The sequence below is a fragment of the Ctenopharyngodon idella genome, chromosome 13 (assembly GCF_019924925.1).
Source record: "Ctenopharyngodon idella isolate HZGC_01 chromosome 13, HZGC01, whole genome shotgun sequence".
NCBI classification, from domain to species: domain Eukaryota; kingdom Metazoa; phylum Chordata; class Actinopteri; order Cypriniformes; family Xenocyprididae; genus Ctenopharyngodon; species Ctenopharyngodon idella.
Window position 1 is genome coordinate 20,249,663 of NC_067232.1, and position 19,955 is coordinate 20,269,617.

Below are 19,955 nucleotides of genomic sequence, written 5' to 3' on the forward strand. Positions count from 1 at the left end.
TGACTGCGCACCAGTGCACAAAGCAAGGTCCATAAAGACATGGACGAGCGAGTTTGGTGTGGAGGAACATGACTGGCCTGCACAGAGCCCTGACCTCAACCCGATAGAACACCTTTGGGATGAATTAGAGCAGAGACTGCAAGCCAGGCCTTCTTGCCAACATCAATGCCTGACCTCACAAATGCGCTTCTAGAAGAATGGTCAAAAATTCCCATAAACACACTCCTAAACCTTGTGGAAAGCCTTCCCAGAAGAGTTGAAAGGGTGAATCAGTGGTTTGGAGAGCGTAGCAAACTGCCAAAGTGAATGTGATTTCAGTAAACAGGGCTTTGTTACGTCATAAGTGTTTTGAAATTTCAATGGTTCACCACTGGGGGGCGTGACTTTGGCAGTTTGATACGCATGCCGAACCACTGATTTGAAACAAAAGATTTGTGAAGCTTCATGAAGCAGTGTTTTGAAATCGCCCATCATTAGATATTGTTGAATAAAGTCGTTATTTAGTTTTTTTGGCGCACAAAAAGTATTCTCGTTGTTTCATAACATTAAGGTTGAACCACTATAGTCACATGAACTGTTATAAATACGTCTTTAGTAGCTTTCTGGGCATTAAAAGTGTTAATTGTCTTGCTGGCAATGCAGACCTCACTGAGCCATCGGATTTTATCAAAAATATCTTAATTTGTGTTCCGAAGATAAACAAAGGTTTTACGGGTGTGGAACAACATAAGGGTGAGTAATTAATGACTGAATTTTCATTTTTGGGTGAACTGCCCCTTTAAAATAGCAATTTCTATGTCTTTACTGAAACTTTTGATCAATTGAACATGACTTTGGTGAATAAAAACATTAATATAAATAAATGTATTTATAATGTAAATATAATTAAAGCGATTTTCATCTTTTACAACCTTCATTTATACCCAGGGCTTTGACAGAATTCCCAAGAGATCTGTGTTTTGGCAGTGCAAGTTGCTACAGCAACCTTTTCTTTATGAGGTTGCCCTGCTCTGAAAGAGCAGCATGGATTTGCACATAGTAAAGCATCTGTTTTCTTTTACATGGGCACTGAATGACGGATCAGACGGAATGTGCTCCACACACACTGAACAGCTGCGGACAAGACTCGACGCCATCTAGAATGCAGCTTCCTGATGATGTAACAGATGCAAAACAAAGCAAAAATGATGAAAAATCCAGGGTGAGCCATAAGAGACTCAGACTGACCCTCTGGGGCTTTTGTGGGTTGATCACAAGATAACACAGTAAGAGTTTTGAGACAGTACGTCACAAGCATCTTCCCATCCAATCATAAACAGCAGTTAAACTAAAGTCAAAACTAACAGGAAATTTTTCTGAGGGGGCCACTATGGAGCCTCAGTTATGACTAACTGAAATTGCATTGGAATACAAAATGGGAGTGAGTAATTGATGATAGACTTTTTATTTTGGCCTGAGCTATGCCTTTATATCCCTGAACTATAAAGCACTGTATTGTGAGTGCCCTTTTACAAAGTCTTGATATAAATCTTTCTCTCTCTTTCTCAAAAGAGAGAGGCCCTAGATATAAATCTTTGGATAAAATTGTGATTGAAGGTTGTAAAAGATGGAAATCGCTTTAATTATATCTATATTATAAATATACTAGTTCATAATAATGTTTTTATTCAGCAAAGGCACGTTCAGTTGATCAAAAGACTCACAAAACTAGAATAGGTTTTCATGCTTGAATGTTCAAAAAACATTATTTTTCACATATTTTACTGTATCCAAAAGCTTAGGTAGCTGATTTATTGCCTCACTGCCCTATCAAGCAGTGACTTTGCAGACTACAGATCTAAGCTTTGGTGATAACTAAGCATAAATGTAATTACTTCAAATAATTCCTTGCTATATGACATCAAAAGTGGAAAACGTTGGTCAAAACCAGACATTTACACAAACTGACCACCAACCGCATCTTTCAGATGCCATCTTTATTTTTTAGCTTAACTGTTACAGAATGGAACTCATAGGATTGTGGGATATCAAAGGCAGCGAAGGATACATCTATGCTGTCTTCAAAAATCGATCAGAACAAGGTATTTCTAGAGACAGGAAGTGAAGCTAACATTGGATTCGGACATGCCTTTATGCCTTCCTACCTTGGAATGCTTCCTCCGAAGGCAGCATTTTTTAAGATTTCATACACAGCAATTATTGCAGCACCCCTCTTCCCTGTCTGTCAGTAACGCTTTGTTTAGTTCCTGTCTCTATGAAGCCCCTCCTTCTGAAAAGCACAATGTGCTCTGATTGGTCGGCTGGACCAGTGTGTTGTGATTGGTCAAACTTTTTGAAAATTTTCTATTGTCAATAGTGTAGCAATAAAGCACAGCTCACACAGAAGTCACTTTAAAACCAAGCAGCTTTCTGTTTATCAATGCGGCAAATTTGCATGACCAACTTGAAGCCAGTGCAAAATCTGCATGGGGAAATATTTCTCCCTCATGCAAAATTCCAGATCATGTAGAACCCTATTGAAATGACTGTGAAAATTTGCTGAAAATATGACTGCACCTTATTGAGCATTTCTGTCCTTGTTTACACATATTTATTGAGGCAAGAAGGACTTTTACATGTTAGTGGTGGTCAGATGTGTGAGATTGTATTGATTTCAAGATTTTGTTTAAGAGTCATCTTTAGATGAAAAGCAGTATAAAAAGATTCAACAGCAGGATACTGTGAAAAAAATCTACTCATATGGTTTTGGCTGCTGGTTGACAGAGATAAACAATATGTCAGATTACAGGAATGCAATTTGTGTTAAACCATAAACATCTGCTAGACTCTTTTGGATCTTCTTCGGTTCATTTCACATTGTCCAACAGATAAACACTTTCTTTCACCATGCAAATGTAGTTTCTTAGCCATGATAGCTGTTTGGCAGTTCACAGATCAGCAGAAAACAGCTGTGTAATTAAATGAATTAAGTAATTATTAAATTCAGTTTATTTTTCTTACTTCATTGCCAAACTGATTTTTTTTAGAAAAAGAAAAAATAGAAATATCAAGGTTTACAGAAAAAAATGCCAATGGAATAAGAAAAATAAACTTAATTCAAGATTTCGATTTCAAGTAAAGTCCTCGTTTTAAGGATGTTTAGACATTTTTACTGGGAAACGGACAAAATAATGATTAATAAAATGCTCAAATGTACTCTTATGACTTCGACTGTGATGTCGACTGGTTAGTGTGTGGACTGACAGCTGTATGATAATCTAATGTCTCCCTTTTAAAACACACAACTTTTACAAACAGTGAAGGAATGTTAATGATGTCCTGGCCAGGCATATTTATTTACTTTCCTCACTATGTTGGGGCAGTATGCCAGATTATGTGCTATTTCAGTCAATGTAGAAACTCTCTCCCATCATTTTTCATTTAGACTTTTGGAGAATAATAAATCTGTTTGTCATGCTGAGGCTGGAAGTACTTTAAATGATCTCACAATATGATCTATTGATATGGAACAACAGAATTCAGCCATCGAAAGTTCTTAGCAAAATACATAGTCAAATAAATAGTCTAAAATACATAGTGTGGTCCAAAAGTCTTAGGGTTTTGAAATAGGTTAAACAAGGATGCGTTATGACGTACAATGAAGACTAAATATTTAAGATATTTCACTATTTCTAAGTCACTGAATAAATAAACATTTTTGTGACATTGACCATGTGATTCCTTTGTACAGATGGTCAGATGTTCTTATTCTATTGACGCACAAGATGCTTCAGTATCCAGTGGTTGTGTGCAGTCACATGTTCAGTGCAACTGCACACGCTCCAGAGCAGCTGTCTTGCACAAGCTCCATGGCTCTGCGTGTGCTCTTGACAATCGCTCAGTGACCGCTGATACAGTGAATGTTCAAGTATCTGCGGCATGTAGCCTGCCCTTGGCCCCTCAGGCATTCTCACACATGCGCGCTCACACACACACACACACACATATTTTACAAGTTAAGGGTAGAGGGTCTTGCTCAGACACAGACACACTGAATTCATGGCTCGATATTTGTGTCATAAGACTGTAGAGTGCAAGCATCTCAGTAACACGATTTCATTTGTTAACATTTGTTACCACTTTTTACTAATGTAGTTAACCTGCAATTGTTACCTTAAAGAGCTTTTTTTTTTTTTTTTTTTTTTTTACTTCATTTAGCCCATAAAAAAATATTTTGTTGGTATAAATTAAAGTATTTAAGTTGATTCAGCAATATTAAATATTTTTGACTTAAAAACCATAATAAAATAATAAAACCAGTTCATTCAGATGTTCTCATTTTTAGGTTACGATTTTTTTCTGTGTAACAATGAAAAATAATACTACAGCATTTATTAATCTTAGTTAATGTTAATTTCAATAACCTGTTTGTTAACATTAGTTAACTACATTAGTTAAAATTAACTAGGGGTGTAAAAAGTACTCAAAAATTTATACGTAAGTGAAAGTACAGATACTCAGTTTTGATACAACTTTAAATTGTACTTAACCCTCTGGTATTGCTCATTTGGGAGTCACACTTGTGTTGTTCAGTCAAAAGTGACCGAACACCTGAAATGTAACTTTTTTTTTTTGTTTGTTTTTCATTAAAATCAATGTAATATATTTTTGATCAGTAATATTTTTTTTTTTTCTTTTGTATTTTGAGAGATTTTATGTTATTAATTAATATGTATGCAATAATTACTTTTTAAAATTTTTAAAAATAATTTTTTTTCAATTAAAGCTGTATTTCAAAAATAAAATAGAGACAAGGCCTTTAAAATCTAATTTTTGAAAGCAGATTAGTGTCTGGTGTGAGTAAAAAAAAAAGAAAAACATCTCTAATGCCATGGTATAACCACTAGATTCTTTATAGCTCTATATAAAGAGGCTTGTAAATTCTATAGTTGTTTTAAGAATTAAAAACTTACTTTTATTAGGTTGTGGATTGGATATACATTTAGACATTTTCAGACTACTTTTTGTTAAGGTTTAGATATTTTTTGTTTGAAATGTTGATTTAAAGTGCCAGTTTTTCCATAAATTTTACTGCAGTTAAACCTGAACACAGAGACAATTTTTATTGTTATATATACATATGTTTGGGGGTGGGGTGGGGTTGTGAGGAGTGTGTCTATTTTGCACTCTGGATAGTCGTTTGTCACTCCTTTACTGCTGTGTGCTACTTCCCATTAATTTCCTATGGCGGTCATTTCTGACCACGAACAACACAAGTGTGACTATTTTTTTTTTTTTTATGACCATTTATCATTTATCTTTTTCGAATCAAGTCCACAATTTCGTTTTTGTGGGGTCACATAGTGACTGCCAAAAAATTCACAGAGTTTCACACCATTCCGATGAAGTAGCAATTTTTAAAAATGGAAAGAAAGAAAAAAATGACCGAACAACACGGGAGGGAGGGAGGGAGGGAGGGAGGAAGGAAGGATGGATGGATTCTTGTTTCATCATATTGAATCATCTTCTCAATGCAAAGTGAATTTGCATAAAAATAAATTACATAAAATGTTTTGTCAGACAGATATACAAAGGTTCGGTTAAAAGAAGGATTGATTCTTGTTTCATCATATTGAACAATCTTCTCAATGCAGGGAGGGGAGGGAGGGAGAGAGAGAAGGAAGGAAGGATTCTTGTTTCATCATATTGAATCATCTTCTCAATGCAAAGTGAATTTGCATAAAAATAAATTGCATAAAATGTTTTGTCAGACAGACATACAAAGGTTTGGTTAAAGGGCGAAAACAAAACGCAATGGCACAGGTCAAAAACATTTATCTACTGCATACAACAATCCCTGACGAAAGATACAACTGATGCTGAAATGCGTGTGCTTGATGAGCAAAACCAAATATCAGCAAAAATGTCACTGTCACAATCTCAGTTCACCATGCCTGGCACTACATTTCCCATGATCCTCTCTGTTTACCACCTCCACATACTCCCCAATCAACACACCTGTCAGCTATAACACTCATCAGTACCGCTCTTCATAAGCCAGCACCAAACACGTGTTTGGTCTGGTCTGGTCTATGCCATGCCATGCCATGCCATGCCATGCCATGCCATGCCTAGGACTAGGACTAGGACGATTGTCTTGTAATAGGATGGCTGTCTTCTATGTGGTCTAGGTTTAAGACTTCCTGTATCAATTTTTACTACTTACCTGCAACAGATTTACTTTCCTCAATTCAAGCTGCAAGTTTCGTCATCCTTATACTTTCTTCAGTCAACCTGTACCAGGCGCCATCTGCAAATAAGAGACTGTGTTACTTAAAGCTAAGTGTTTGTTTTAAATTCATGAACTCAGTGACTTTCCTGCTTACATTGCTTGTTTCTTGCTCAATCCTGCCAATAAACACCTGTTTTGTCCTCTTCTGTGTGCTGACAGAAGACCAGACCCTAAACAAAAGTACAACATGGGCATTCTCCTCACCCCTATAGACCCTGCAGACCCTACTTCTCTCTCTCTCTCTTTCAAGATGGCCACCCAATCGAGGACTACGTAGAAGAGTTCCTTGAGCTTTCACATCAAGTACCCTGGAATGATGACACATTAAAGATAATTTTTTGGTGTGGTTTGGATGATCACCTTTATCAAGTTCAGTCGGCTGCAACATGTTCCTTAAGGCACTTCCCGAGTCCACTCCAAATTCTTCTCCAGCCCACGAGCCTGCTCCAAAGCCCATTCCAGCCCAAGGGTCCAGTCACCAGCCCACTTCAGTCCCAGACTTCAGTCACGAATCTGCTCAAGTGCCCGCTCACACTTCAGAGTGCAGCCTAGAGTCCATTCCAGTGAGAGAAATTCCTCAGTCTGTTCCAGTGAGAGAAATTCACCAGTCTGTTTCAGTTCTGAGCCAGCTCCAGCCTAGTTCATTTATAATTCTATTCCAGCTCCAGTATCTGCTTCAACCCATGATCCAACCCCAGAGTCTGGGCCAACTCCGGAGATTATTAAAACAGTGCTTTACTTCACCTCTGCCCAAAGGAGGAGGTAGAGGCAGAAGAAACTGTCCTCTACCGGGCCAGCCCCTGACCACAGCCCAGTGTCTGTAATTTCAGTCCATAACCACAGTCCAGTGTCTATTCCAGCCCCTGACCACAGCCCAGTGTCTGTAATTCCAGCCCCTTACCAGAGCCCAGTGCAGGCCCCAGCCCCTGACCAGAGCCCAGTGCAGGCCCCAGCCCCTGACCAGAGCCCAGTGCAGGCCCCAGCCCCTGACCAGAGCCCAGTGCCCGCTCTCGTCTCCGAGCTTAACCCAGTGCCCAGAGCCCAGTGCCCGCTCTCGTCTCCGAGCTTAACCCAGTGCCCAGAGCCCAGTGCCCGCTCTCGTCTCCGAGCTTAACCCAGTGCCCAGAGCCCAGTGCCCGCTCTCGTCTCCGAGCTTAACCCAGTGCCCAGAGCCCAGTGCCCGCTCTCGTCTCCGAGCTTAACCCAGTGCCCAGAGCCCAGTGCCCGCTCTCGTCTCCGAGCTTAACCCAGTGCCCAGAGCCCAGTGCCCGCTCTCGTCTCCGAGCTTAACCCAGTGCCCAGAGCCCAGTGCCCGCTCTCGTCTCAGAGCTTAACCCAGTGCCCAGAGCCCAGTGCCCGCTCTCGTCTCAGAGCTTAACCCAGTGCCCACTATCATTTCAGAGATCCGCACAGAGAACCCTCTTCTACTGATTGCTCCGGTTGCAGCAGTGGCTATAATGTGTGTATGGGCAGCTCACTACTCTCAGACTATTATTGAAGCAGAGATTATTCCCAAGTCTTCTGTCTGTCATAAGTTTCCAGTCTGTTCATATGTGACTATGAAGGTTGTTTCCCAGTCTTCTCTCTGTCTAGATGCAACCACGGAGGTCATTCCTAAGTTTCCTGTTTTCCCAGAGATGACCATGGAGGTCGTTCCCGAGTTTCCAGTCTGTTTAGAAGCGACCAGTGAGGTAGTTTCCAAGTCTTCTGTTTGTCTAGTTGCGACCACAGAGGACGTTCCTGAGTTCCAGGGTTTTCCAGATATGACCAAGAAGGTCATTCCCAAATTTGTCTGCCATAAGATGACTAAGAAGGTCGTCCCTGAGTTCCCTGTTTGCCCTGATGTAACCTGATGTTTGCCCTCCCTGACTGGATTCTGTTTGGCACAAGGTCGTGCTTTCCAGAAGGGAGGAGTACTCATGATCTCAGTTCACCATGCCTGGCACTACATTTCCCATGATCCTTTCTGTTTACCACTTGCACACACTCCCCAGTCAACACACCTGTTACATTCATACCGCTCTTCATAAGCCAGCACCAAACATTCACGCATTGTCTGGTCTCGTCTATGCCTGGGACTATTGTCTTGGAATAGGACTGATTTCTTCTATGTGGTCTAGGATTAAGACTTCCTGCATCAATTTGTACTACTTACCTGACTACTTATCTGCAAGAGATTTACCTTCCTTAATACAAGCTGCAATCCTCTTCAGTCTTCCATCATCCTCATACCTTCAGTCAGCCTGTACCAGTCAGCACCTGCAAATAAGAGACATTAGCTGCGTCTCATTTCGAAGGCTGCGTCCTCCGGAGGTCACATTTGAAGGCTGCATATGTCATCAAGGCGGTCTCATTTAAGAAATGTAACCATTAGATTTCAAAGTAAGAAAGAAATTACAGTATTTTACAGTATTTTAAATTTCAGTAAATTACAGCCTTCAAATGCGACCTCCGGAGGACGCAGCCTCCAAAATGAGACGCAGCTTGTGTTACTCAAAGCTAAGTTTTTGTTTCAAATTCATGAACTCAGTGACTTACCTGCTTACATTGCTTGTTTCCTGCTCAATCCTGCCAATAAACACTCTGGTATTCAAAGTTACTTGTTTTGTCCTCTTCTGTGTGCTGACAGTAACAAGTACTATTCAAGTTGAAATAAAATTGGAAGGAGTAAAAAGTACTTCTTTTTTTTCATCAGAAATTTAATCAAGTAAAAGTACAAGTAGTCAGTTTAAATGGTACTTGACTAAAGTATAGATCCCCCAACACAATACTTAAGTACAGTAATCAAGTATTTTATACCTCTGAAATTTAACAATGAAAAATTCTTCTAAAGCATTTAATAATCTAAAGTTGTTAATATTATTGAATGGACCTGAGCTAGCATGAACTAACAATGAACAGTGATGTTTTTCTAAACTAACATAACAAAGATTAATAAATACTGTAACAAATGTATTACTCACTGTTAGTTAAGTTAGGTAATGCATTATCTAACGTTATCTAACGGGACCTTATTGTAAAGTTTTAACAGTATCTGTTAAGCAGTATCCTCAAGCTTACAGTTAGTTCTTTGAACAAATCCCAAATGCTAAGTATTAAACTTTGACATGCATCTAGTCCTGCACTGTTTGTACTAGACATAAATGATACCTCAAACTGTGTTTTGCATGGGTAGGCACTATTTGTAAGTATTTTATTTAATTTGATTTTCTTTCCTTTTAGTTGTGGGAGACATTTTCGTGTCTAAGGAGTGTTGACATGGATTTGAATAATCACTTTAGAGATCCTAAGAGCTTTAATATACGTTTGAAATCAGTGGAATGGGAGTTTTCTGATTGTCATCTGTTCCTCTTTGGAATGTTATTTACTGACTATACTGATAAAGAGTGACTTTCCGGATATTCTGAAGGGAGTGACATGCCGTTTTCCTAAGGGACTAGGAATAAGACTTTTGGAATTTACAGATAAGGACTGCAGAATATTTATGGGAAACTAATTATCTTACTCACCATACAAAGACAAGAAGAGCGTCCCAAAATCAGCCTTATATCTGGTATCAGCACATGGGTAGAATGCATGTAGAAATTCATATGATTTAATCTGAATTAAATGATGAATAGTAGATGGAAGCAAGGCATTATGAAATCTTTTACGTAAACATAGCTGCAATTCCACAGCCTCTGACCATAACCTGAACCCAAACCTGATCTAATGAAAACCAGACTATACCCAGAACCAGCAGGGCATTTATGGCTCATTCCTATGCAGTACATTTTCATATATATTGGATAAAATATTAGATTCACCATTTGGAAGATGGAAATGATAAGTTTTTATTGTGTTTTTAATCACAGTATCACAATTAAGTGAACATAATTGTGAATTTTAGGCTTATATAATTTGAATTGAGCTGATGTTGTAATTTTTGGGTGCTTCACTAACTTCAAAAATGAAAACCTGGCAATTTATTAAGAAATATTCTAAGTGTTTCTTATTTTTTCGATTCTATTCTCTTTTCTTTTGAATATCGTTTTAATTGTTGTAACTGTATTGTTTTAATATTCTTGTGAGTAGTATAATACATTGTATTTTTTCTGTCCTTAATTTCATCTTCCATTTTGACTTTTTTTTTTTTTTTTTTTTGTGTAATGTCTTTAAAAAATAGTTCCTTAATGACATCATCCTACAGGAAGTGACAATTTTGGAGGGAAAATAACATTGGTCACACTTTTGTTTGGGGACCAATTCTCACTAGTTGCTTACACTGTAAACCCTAAAGCTCAAAATAATTAATTCATTATTAACTGTGACTTTTGGCTCATTAAACTTCTAAAATACTGACTATTAATAGTTAGTAAGGTAGTTGCTGTAGTGGTTAAGTTTAGGTATGGGGTAGGATTAAGGATGTAAAATATGGTCATGCAGAATAAGGCATTTATATGTGCTTTTTAAGTACTAATAAACAGCCAACATGCTAGTAATATGCAAGCTAATACACTGTAAACCCAAAAAAAATTTGAGGCAGAAATTCAACATTTAAGTAAGCAGAACTGGCAGATTTTTTATTTTGTACTCATACATTTTAATTGTGCATGCATTTAACTTGAAATTATTATGTAACCTCAATGTAAACGTTTTTATCAGTGTAAACTTAGCTAGCTATAACAAGCTAATTCAGAAAATGCTAACTTGCTAATTTGCTAACATGTTAACAATAGCATGGTATAGCACTTGCTGAATAAGTACAGAAATGTAAAACATTTAACCTACTTGCTCTCAAATCAAGCCGCATGCACCACTTGTCACCATGATGGTAACTCTCCAAAAACCCACATTAACAGAAACTCATAAAAAAAACATTACATAACAGAAATCCCAGCCCAGTTTCAGTTAACCTTAAGTTTGTCTAAATTAAAAGAAGTTCATAAAAACAATGAAACATTTCAGTTTACTTAAAATATATCAGTTCTGTGAACTTGAAAGAAAAAGAAAGTGCTAAATACTCATAAAAATTAATATGACTGAACTAATTTGTTTAATTTAAATTTGTCATATTCAAACCAATTAATTATTTTGAGCTTTAGGGTTGACAGTGTAAGCAACTAGTTAATAGTGAGAATTGGTCCCCAAACTAAAGTGTTACCACAACATCACAAATATCACTTTAAGTGCGGCGCCTCCATATAAGCTGTCATGTAGTAAGCACGCTACTATTCAGCTTTCACACTCTGCACAAACACTTGAATAGCCCACATTTTTCAAAGTTAACGTTATGGCGAGTGGCCATGTAAAGTTGCTGCTACTTACACGTTTCAGATGATAAGCCATATTTGAGGTCGATGAATGATAGGCAAGTGTTTGGATGTCCTGCCCGATGTACTGTAATCACCAGAGGTGTAAAGAGTATCTGAAAACCATACTTGAGTAAAAGTACAGATACCTTACATCGAAAATGACTCCATTACAAGTTCCAATTCCAATACGACTTGAGTAAAAGTCTTTAAGTATCTGATTCTAACAGTACTTAAGTATTTTACTCATGCTGAATGTAGGCTCAAAGATTCACTAGTCCTTAACACCTGAGAGACATGCCAGTGAAAATATGAAGCAATTGATTTGTAAGATGAGAAATCATGTTTATTTTGAACACCTCAATATTGCAATAAATCAAGGTCGACACAACAACCTTTTAAACATCTACAAACTCCCACGTCTCAGTTAAGCTTAAGTGCACAAAAAGGTCATATGTGAACCAATATCCGTCAAAAAGGTCTCGTCAATATAGCGAATAAATAAAATAATGTTAATTAAAATTAAATAGTCAATGTCTACTTGCACTAGATGTGCTGGTTTCGGCCTCATTACCGGCTGCAGTCATGACCTCATATCCTAAATCAAACACCTGTGATTCAGAAACTACCTGCTAATGCACTCGTATTCACGTAAAGAAGCCTTGCTGACAAGTTTAGATGAGTTAAGGCAAAACGCACAAGATATAGTACCGTCATTGCCCTTAGATGGTGATATTGCTTCTTTATATCAGAAACAAACTGTTGCAGAAAAAGTTAGGTGCCATGCAAAATGTAATGTGTAATTGCATTACTCATCACAAATCTACTGGAGTAAAAAGTACATTTACTTGCTCAAAAATGTAGTCAAAAGAGTAAAAGTTGCTAATATCTTTGATACTCAGTACAACTACAAAGTAACCAAAAAGATACTTAAGTAAAGTAACTAATTACATTTACTTAAATACTTTACACCTCTGATTACCACATAGGCCAGCTGTTGACGATCTGTCCGTTACAGACTGCGTGACTTCCCCACTTCTTGTGTTATTTTTTCCCTGCGACTAAGTGACTAATACAGTTTTGGTCGACTAAGCCTTTTCTTGTCGACTAACGGTTAGTCGACTATTAGGGGGCAGCCCTCAACGCTGACCTGCTCGTAATTAACGGGCATCGACGACCACAACGAACACCAATTTGGCCGTAATCCAAGGGTTTTTTCGCAGACCTTGGAAATCTGTCTGTGACAGCAAAATCCAGCCAAATGTATAGTGAGAGCTTGCATTTAGTAATAACAATGGATTTGATGAATTCTGCAGTGTTTTGTGGTAGTAGCTGGCATGTCACTCTAAAATATTCATCCTGTTTCATAAAATTGCAGAAAACGGTATATTTAAAAAAAATTAAAAAAAAATATCAGAAGATATCAATGAATAATTTAGTTCTTTAGTTTCATCCAGTTGGTTTAGGCCTCATGTTAATTATCAATAATTAATAAATAATCAAGATATGAATGAATGAACATTAAAATAGCATATTTCTTTTAGAGAAATACCTGTTTGTTTGTTTTTTTTTTGTTTTCTTAACAGAGTTCAAAAGGCACATCATTACAGGAATGACCACAAAGATACAGAAGAAAAATAAACCCACTCTGAAAGACATGTGTGGCCACTAAGGTTTAGGAAAAAATGCTCTTACATACTTTAGAAACCTCAACTATACAATATGCCTACTGTATTTATTATTCATCTAGCCAAGAATGTGACCTATGTAGATACTTTCTCAATCTGTATTTATTTATGTTTAACATATATTCCAACTCTTTATTCTAAAGTACAATGTTGAGTCCTCCTCTTGCAGAAGTGCACTCTGGGATCTGACGGCAGTCATAGCCTTTAATCAGTGCGACTCCCACTCTGTGACCGCACACGCCCTGTAATAAACTCTGTGTGTGCAGCCTATTCTCATGAAATAAATAGATGCGTTCTGGGGTTGTTCTTTCTGGACAGATCTTTTCACCATACCACAATCTGATTACAAGACGACATTCTCTTGGAAATGGCTACTGGAATTCTTTTGGGAATAGAGCACTGACTCCCTTCATTAGCCTCCATTATTTGAAGAGGAAGTGCCTAGTGCACTCTGAAAAGTGTTAATGAGTGAGTTTTATTCTTATGTGAAAAAAGCCATTTCATTTCACCAGTATAATATCAAAGGAATGCTGAGTATTTTACAGTATAAGCAATTGTTTGTTAATGATGTAAACATGTTGTTCAATTTAATTCAGTTTGAATTGAATTGAATTCTTTTGAATTGAATTACAAATTCTGAGGCAACATCACAAGTACAGTATCATTTGAGATGATCTTAGAATGCACTGCAGCAAGCTGGATGAAGCAAGAGAAATGTTAATTATAAATATAATTATATTTCAATCAACACCATAAGTTTAACTTGGTGAATAGGAAACATATCAGTTTCAACAGTGTGCAAGTCTGCCATGACGTGTCTTCAAAAAAAAAAAAAAAAAAAAAAAAAAAAAAAAAATATATATATATATATATATATATATAAACTATTTACATTTTTGGTTCATGCCAAATGAGAGAGGTACGTGAATCCATACATTTAAGCTTTGTATTCTGTTTTTGCAAATCGCGATCTGGTCACCCGATTATCAGAGAATTTAACAATATTCCATTAGTTATTCCACTGAACATGGAATCTCTGTTTCTTTTCCCAAATCTTCACTCACGCAGGGGATTATAAACGTTTCTTCCTTTCGTTCGCTTTTATGGCTATTATAGGCTATTCGCATTCTTTACTGTGGTAAAGTAGAAAAAACACCGTAGGACAGAAACCCTTTTGCTTGCACGTCAATTTCTATTTAACACAGTTTGCGCTTGTTATTAGACTTGATAAGGCGTGTCAAGTTTATTTGAATTGCGCGTTTCACACGCCGGTGATTTTTACTTTCGCTTTCTCTGGCAGCGCTAAATCAAATATAGCCTGAATGTCTTGCCCCTGCGGAGGATAAAACTCGCTCTTCAGACCTTTTACAACAAGTGTCAGTTGCTTGTAACATCAGGAGATAACATGAAGATATTATAAAAGAGATGGTCTCTTTCCTGCTCGTGTCCCACATCCATCTCAAAGCGCAGAGCGGTAGGCTATATGACGCATCTTTGTGTGGAAATAAAAAACGAACGTTTTTTAAAAAAAAAAAAAAAAATAATATTTAACTTTCTTATTATTTAGGTTACCATTAATTACAGATATTTATTTCATGGTTTTACAGGCTGTAGTGTGTCGTTTCGCTGGCGGAATAGCTAAAATAAACACGCACGTCTGTTACAAAATGGATGTTTGAGTATTTTTTTATTTATTTTTTTTTATATTTCAAAATGTATTTTATTGAGGTATATATACACACAAACATACACACACATGCTCCAAATATTTATATGTATGATTACCATCATATTTAATATGTTTTTAAAATAGGCTAGCCTATATAAAATAGTAAAATAGTTCCAACAGAACCGTAAAATTTTTATTGTATTGGTACCGACTACTGGAATTTTGGTACCGTGACAACACTAGTTGGAACTATCTAATGCTCGACTGATTGACTGTCTTTTTCCAGCTCATGCACTTAGAAAATTTGATGCACTACTATAGAATTAATAGATGCTTCGTACATTTTTTTAACCCCTTATTTACACTGCACGCGTCTGCGGCGGGTTACGGCTGCAACGCGGCTACCAGAGCTGATCCACGGCCACTCTAGTCAATGCTTGTGTTTACACCAGCTGCGCCGCGGCACGTTTCAGAAGCGTCCCAGAAGCGGCTCGCCGCACCGCGCCGCTTCGCTAAAGATAAGTGCCTCACCTATTTTTGAGAAAAACAACGTAGGACAGGCAAATCACGTGGTCTCGCGAATCCTGTCGCTTCGCTCCTAAAATGCTCCTGGTGTAAATTGGCACCGCCTAGAGGACGGAACAACGCATGACCTCACCCATTCAAAGTAAACGAGAAGCATTAATGCAGACGGCCCGTGTGAATGCAGTGTGAAAGCACTTGCACAAATCGTGAGCATCGATTTAAACCAATGAAACGCGTCCGATGCTACCAATAAATGTTACCGATGCTCAAAAGGCATCTTGGACAAATGTGGCTCAGCTGTGTGAGCAGAAGCGTTGCCAGGTGTCTGGCAAGAAATAGAATGGTGTACATGTATTCAGGGATTGCATTTGTTCAGTACAGTGTTGTTCAGTGCAAGATTTTGATGTTATTTAAGCTAAAATAAAGTAAAGGAAAATATTTGCACTAACTGTATAAAAACTAATACTGTATGTAACAATGATAGAGACACTGCTGTTTACATTTTTTGTTAAGTATTGCAAAAATATTTTAGTAATGAAATTTGAAGTAAATGAGAAATAATGCAAAGGAAAGTAAATTTTCAGAAATTTTGTGCATTCTTGTGCTTGAATATTAAAATGGCCCTCCTATGAGGTGTCAATCACAGCAACGGCCCCCAGGCATTAATTTTGGGAGCACAGAAAACATCACCCACCTGATATTTTCAGTTTCTTTATTATTATTTTTTTTTTTTCTCTCTCTCTCTCTCTTTCTTGGAGAGGAAGATGGAAAAATCATGACCCAAACAGAACCTCAAACAGTCCCTTACATACTTTCAAAGGCTTCAGGAAGTTTTTGAAAGGTCAGGGGGGAAAAAGAGCATGTGTGATGTAACTGGTTGGAAATGCAGAAATTCAAAATTCATTAAAAGAAACTAAGATGGAAAGTTTTGTAAATATTTGCCTCCTCTTACAAGAAAGAGAGAGATCAATGCCCAGCATTTTTATCGAGAACCACACAAATCAAAGCACAAGACAATGTCCATATTGTTTATTTGAAAGGTTTAGTCTCTCTAGCAACATTTATTTACACATTTACTCCTGACATTACATTTATTTATAAATTCAACAACTCTCCAACAAGGAGAACTGTTAAGTGTTTGCAGTTAAGCTGCTGCTTCACTAACGCTCTACAGAAGCAGGATATGTGAAACTTTATAAGTTAAAAGCCACTTAAACTCTTGGTTAAGCGACCCAGATTACACTGAGTAACCCGGGTTACTCCCGGCTCAGCATTGGTGAGAATTTACCAATAGAGGTCCAATAGAGGTCAGAGGAGGGACAAACCACAATCTGGCGACAGAGTGTTGGGCACCCAAGGCTCACTGAGGGCGACTAAGGCTATCCCGTCTGGTCCGAGCCAACAGAAAGTCTACTGTAGCACAAAATTTTAATGATGGTTATGGGAGGAATGTGTCACAACACACAATGCATCGCACTTTGCTGCGTAACTGCAGACCGATCAGAGTGCCTATGATGACCCCTATCCACTGTCGAAAGCACCTACAATGGGCACGCGAGTGTTGGAACTAGACCTTGGAGCAGTGGAAGAAGGTTGCCTGGTCCGATAGGTCCCGTTTTCTTTTACATCACGTGGACGGCCATGTATATGTGTGCCGTTTACCTGGGTGATGCACTGTGGGATGACAACAAGCCGGTGGAGGGAGTGTGATGCTCTGGGTAGTGTTCTGCTGGGAAACCCACGGTCCAGCCATTAATGTGGATGTAAATTTGCCACCTACCTAAACTTTTTTGCAGACCAGGTACACCCATTCATGACAATGGTGTTCCCTGGTGGAAGTGGCCTCTTTCAGTAGTATAAAGCACACTGCACACATTTTTCAGGATTGGTTTGAGGAACATGATGAAGAGTTCAAGGTGTTGCTCTGGCCTCCAAATTCCCCGGATCTCAATCCAATTGAGCATCTGTGGGATGTGCCTGGACCAACAAGTTCGATCCACGGCAGCTCCACCTTGCAATCTACAGGACTTGAAGGATCTGCTGCTAACATCTTGGTGCCAGATACCACAAGACAACTTCAGGGGTTTTGTAGAGTCCATGCCTCGGCAGGTTGGTGGTGTTTTGGCAGCACGCAGAGGACCAACAGCACATTAGACAAGTGGTCATAATGTTTTGGCTCATTGGTATATATGTAGACGTGTGTGTGTGTATTTATATTGCAAGTGTTTTTTTATTGTTATGAAATCCATATTAGCAGGTGTCTTCTGCTGTTTCTTTAAAGTCACCGTGAACTGGAAGTTGTGACTGACTTTACTTCAGTATTGTGACATTTTCAGAGAGAAATTGAATATTGAATGAGAAAAATAGAGGATGTGGCTTGGTTTTTTTTTCCCGCTGACAGTTGGGGGGATGTTCTACCCAAGCCATCAAACTGACGTCATCAGAGAAGGAAGGCCATTCTAGAGGGGAAGTACATTTTCAGATTTTAATCAAAGATTGCAAAGGCGATTTGTGTGTGTGTGTGTGTGTGTGTGTGTGTGTGTGTGTGTGTGAGAGAGAGAGAGAGAGAATAAACTTGCACTGATAAATTGTTCACCATAAGACTAGTAATGTGCACTAAAAGTAAATGGGGTCAATTTTGATTTAATGCTGACTTTAAAGTTGTGATGGTTGGAAGTGAAGGTACTAGCAATCAACTTTGTACAGTACCTAGCTGTGATGGATCATCATGCTGCCAAATGTAGCCCATGTACTGTGAATTACTAACACAGAGTAAAAGTAAAAAAAAAAAGTGTGAAAGTTAGGGCTCCCGTATATTGTTACGTCCATCACATGCAATGTTTGATTTGGCTCAAATAGTTAAATTTTCCTGTTTTTTATCAAAGGATCACTGTCTGTGTAACTGCTCAAAACACGCTGACATTAGAGGAAGTGACTTCAGCGGCAGCAGTTAGTCAGCTCTCTAAGTTTTCAGCTACCAAACAAACCCTCACAGGCTCTAATTGTCATAAGGTCCAAAACAAACTCATTCGAAACTTGGAAAATCAGATAATTCTTTCATAAACAGCACAGCATTTCCAATTCTGCACTCATGTGATCTCAAATAGTCTCTTTTTTTGTGGAAAGAACTGGAGGTGTTTCTCTCAGATTCCTCTAAACTGTCTACAAGCACATTGGCGGCATTTATATGGTGATTGGAGCTTGGCAAACATCGGGACAATACTCAGTATTCTTCCTAAGACCATGTGCTCTCCACATGTGACATCATGCCTACAAAAGACTTCATTCAGAAAGCTTGTTGTCAAATAGTGGCTGTTTTACTTAACTGAATGATTGTTCAAATTTCACCATCCACAAGTGTAAGATCTAGCTCTGTTTTCTCTGTGGGTGATCAATAAAGGGTCAGATGTGTTACAGAGGAGCATGGCACTGGATCAAGAAGCAGATGTTCCAAGGGAACATACTGTATGTTTAACTTGAAAGAAGTCGCTTTGGAGACCTAAAAATATCTTTTTAAAAAAAGTTAAATAAATTTAAACTGCATAAGAATTTGATTGAAACGGCTTCTCAAAGAAAAAAATCAGGGCAGACTTGATTTTGTCCATTGGGAATTGATTGAATCATTGTCTTTTGTCAATTGATGCAATCTAATGTGAGTGACAGGTTGCTGGAGGGGAGTTTAAATGAATTTAAAGGGTTAGTTCACCCAAAAATGAAAATTCTGTCATTAATTACTCACCCTCGTGCCGTTTTACACCCGTAAGAACACACAGGTACTAAAAACATTTTTAAATCAGTTCATGTGAGTACAGTGGTTCAATATTAATATTATAAAGCGACGAGAATATTTTTGGTGCGCCATAAAAAACAAAATAACGAATTATTTAGTGATGGCCGATTTCAAAACACTGCTTCAGGAAGATTCGGAGCGTAATGAATCAGCGTGTCGAATCCGCAGTTCGGAGCGCCAAAGTCACGTGATTTCAGCAGTTTGGCGGTTTGACACGCGATCCGAATCATGATTCGACACGCTGATTCATTACGCTCCGAATCTTCCTGAAGCAGTGTTTTGAAATCGGCCATCACTAAATAAGTCGTTATTTTGGGTTTTTTGGCGCACCAAAAATATTCTCGTCGCTTTATAATATTAATATTGAACCACTGTACTCACATGCACTGATTTAAATATGTTTATATTATCTTTATGGATCTTGAGAGAGCAAATGTCATTGCTCCCTATGTAGGCCTCACGGAGCCATCGGATTTAAACAAAAATATCTCAATTTGCGTTCCGAAGATTAACGAAGGTCTTACGGGTGTAAAACGGCACAAGGGTGAGTAATTAATGACAGAATTTTCATTTTTGGGTGAACTAACCCTTTAAATGACCTTAAATTGTTTATACTTAAAGCTGCAGTTCTTTTTTTGGTTAAAAATGATCCAAAATAATTTTTTGAGCAAGTATAACCAGCCAGTGTTCAAAACTATCTCCTTACCTTAGCCTGATTCAC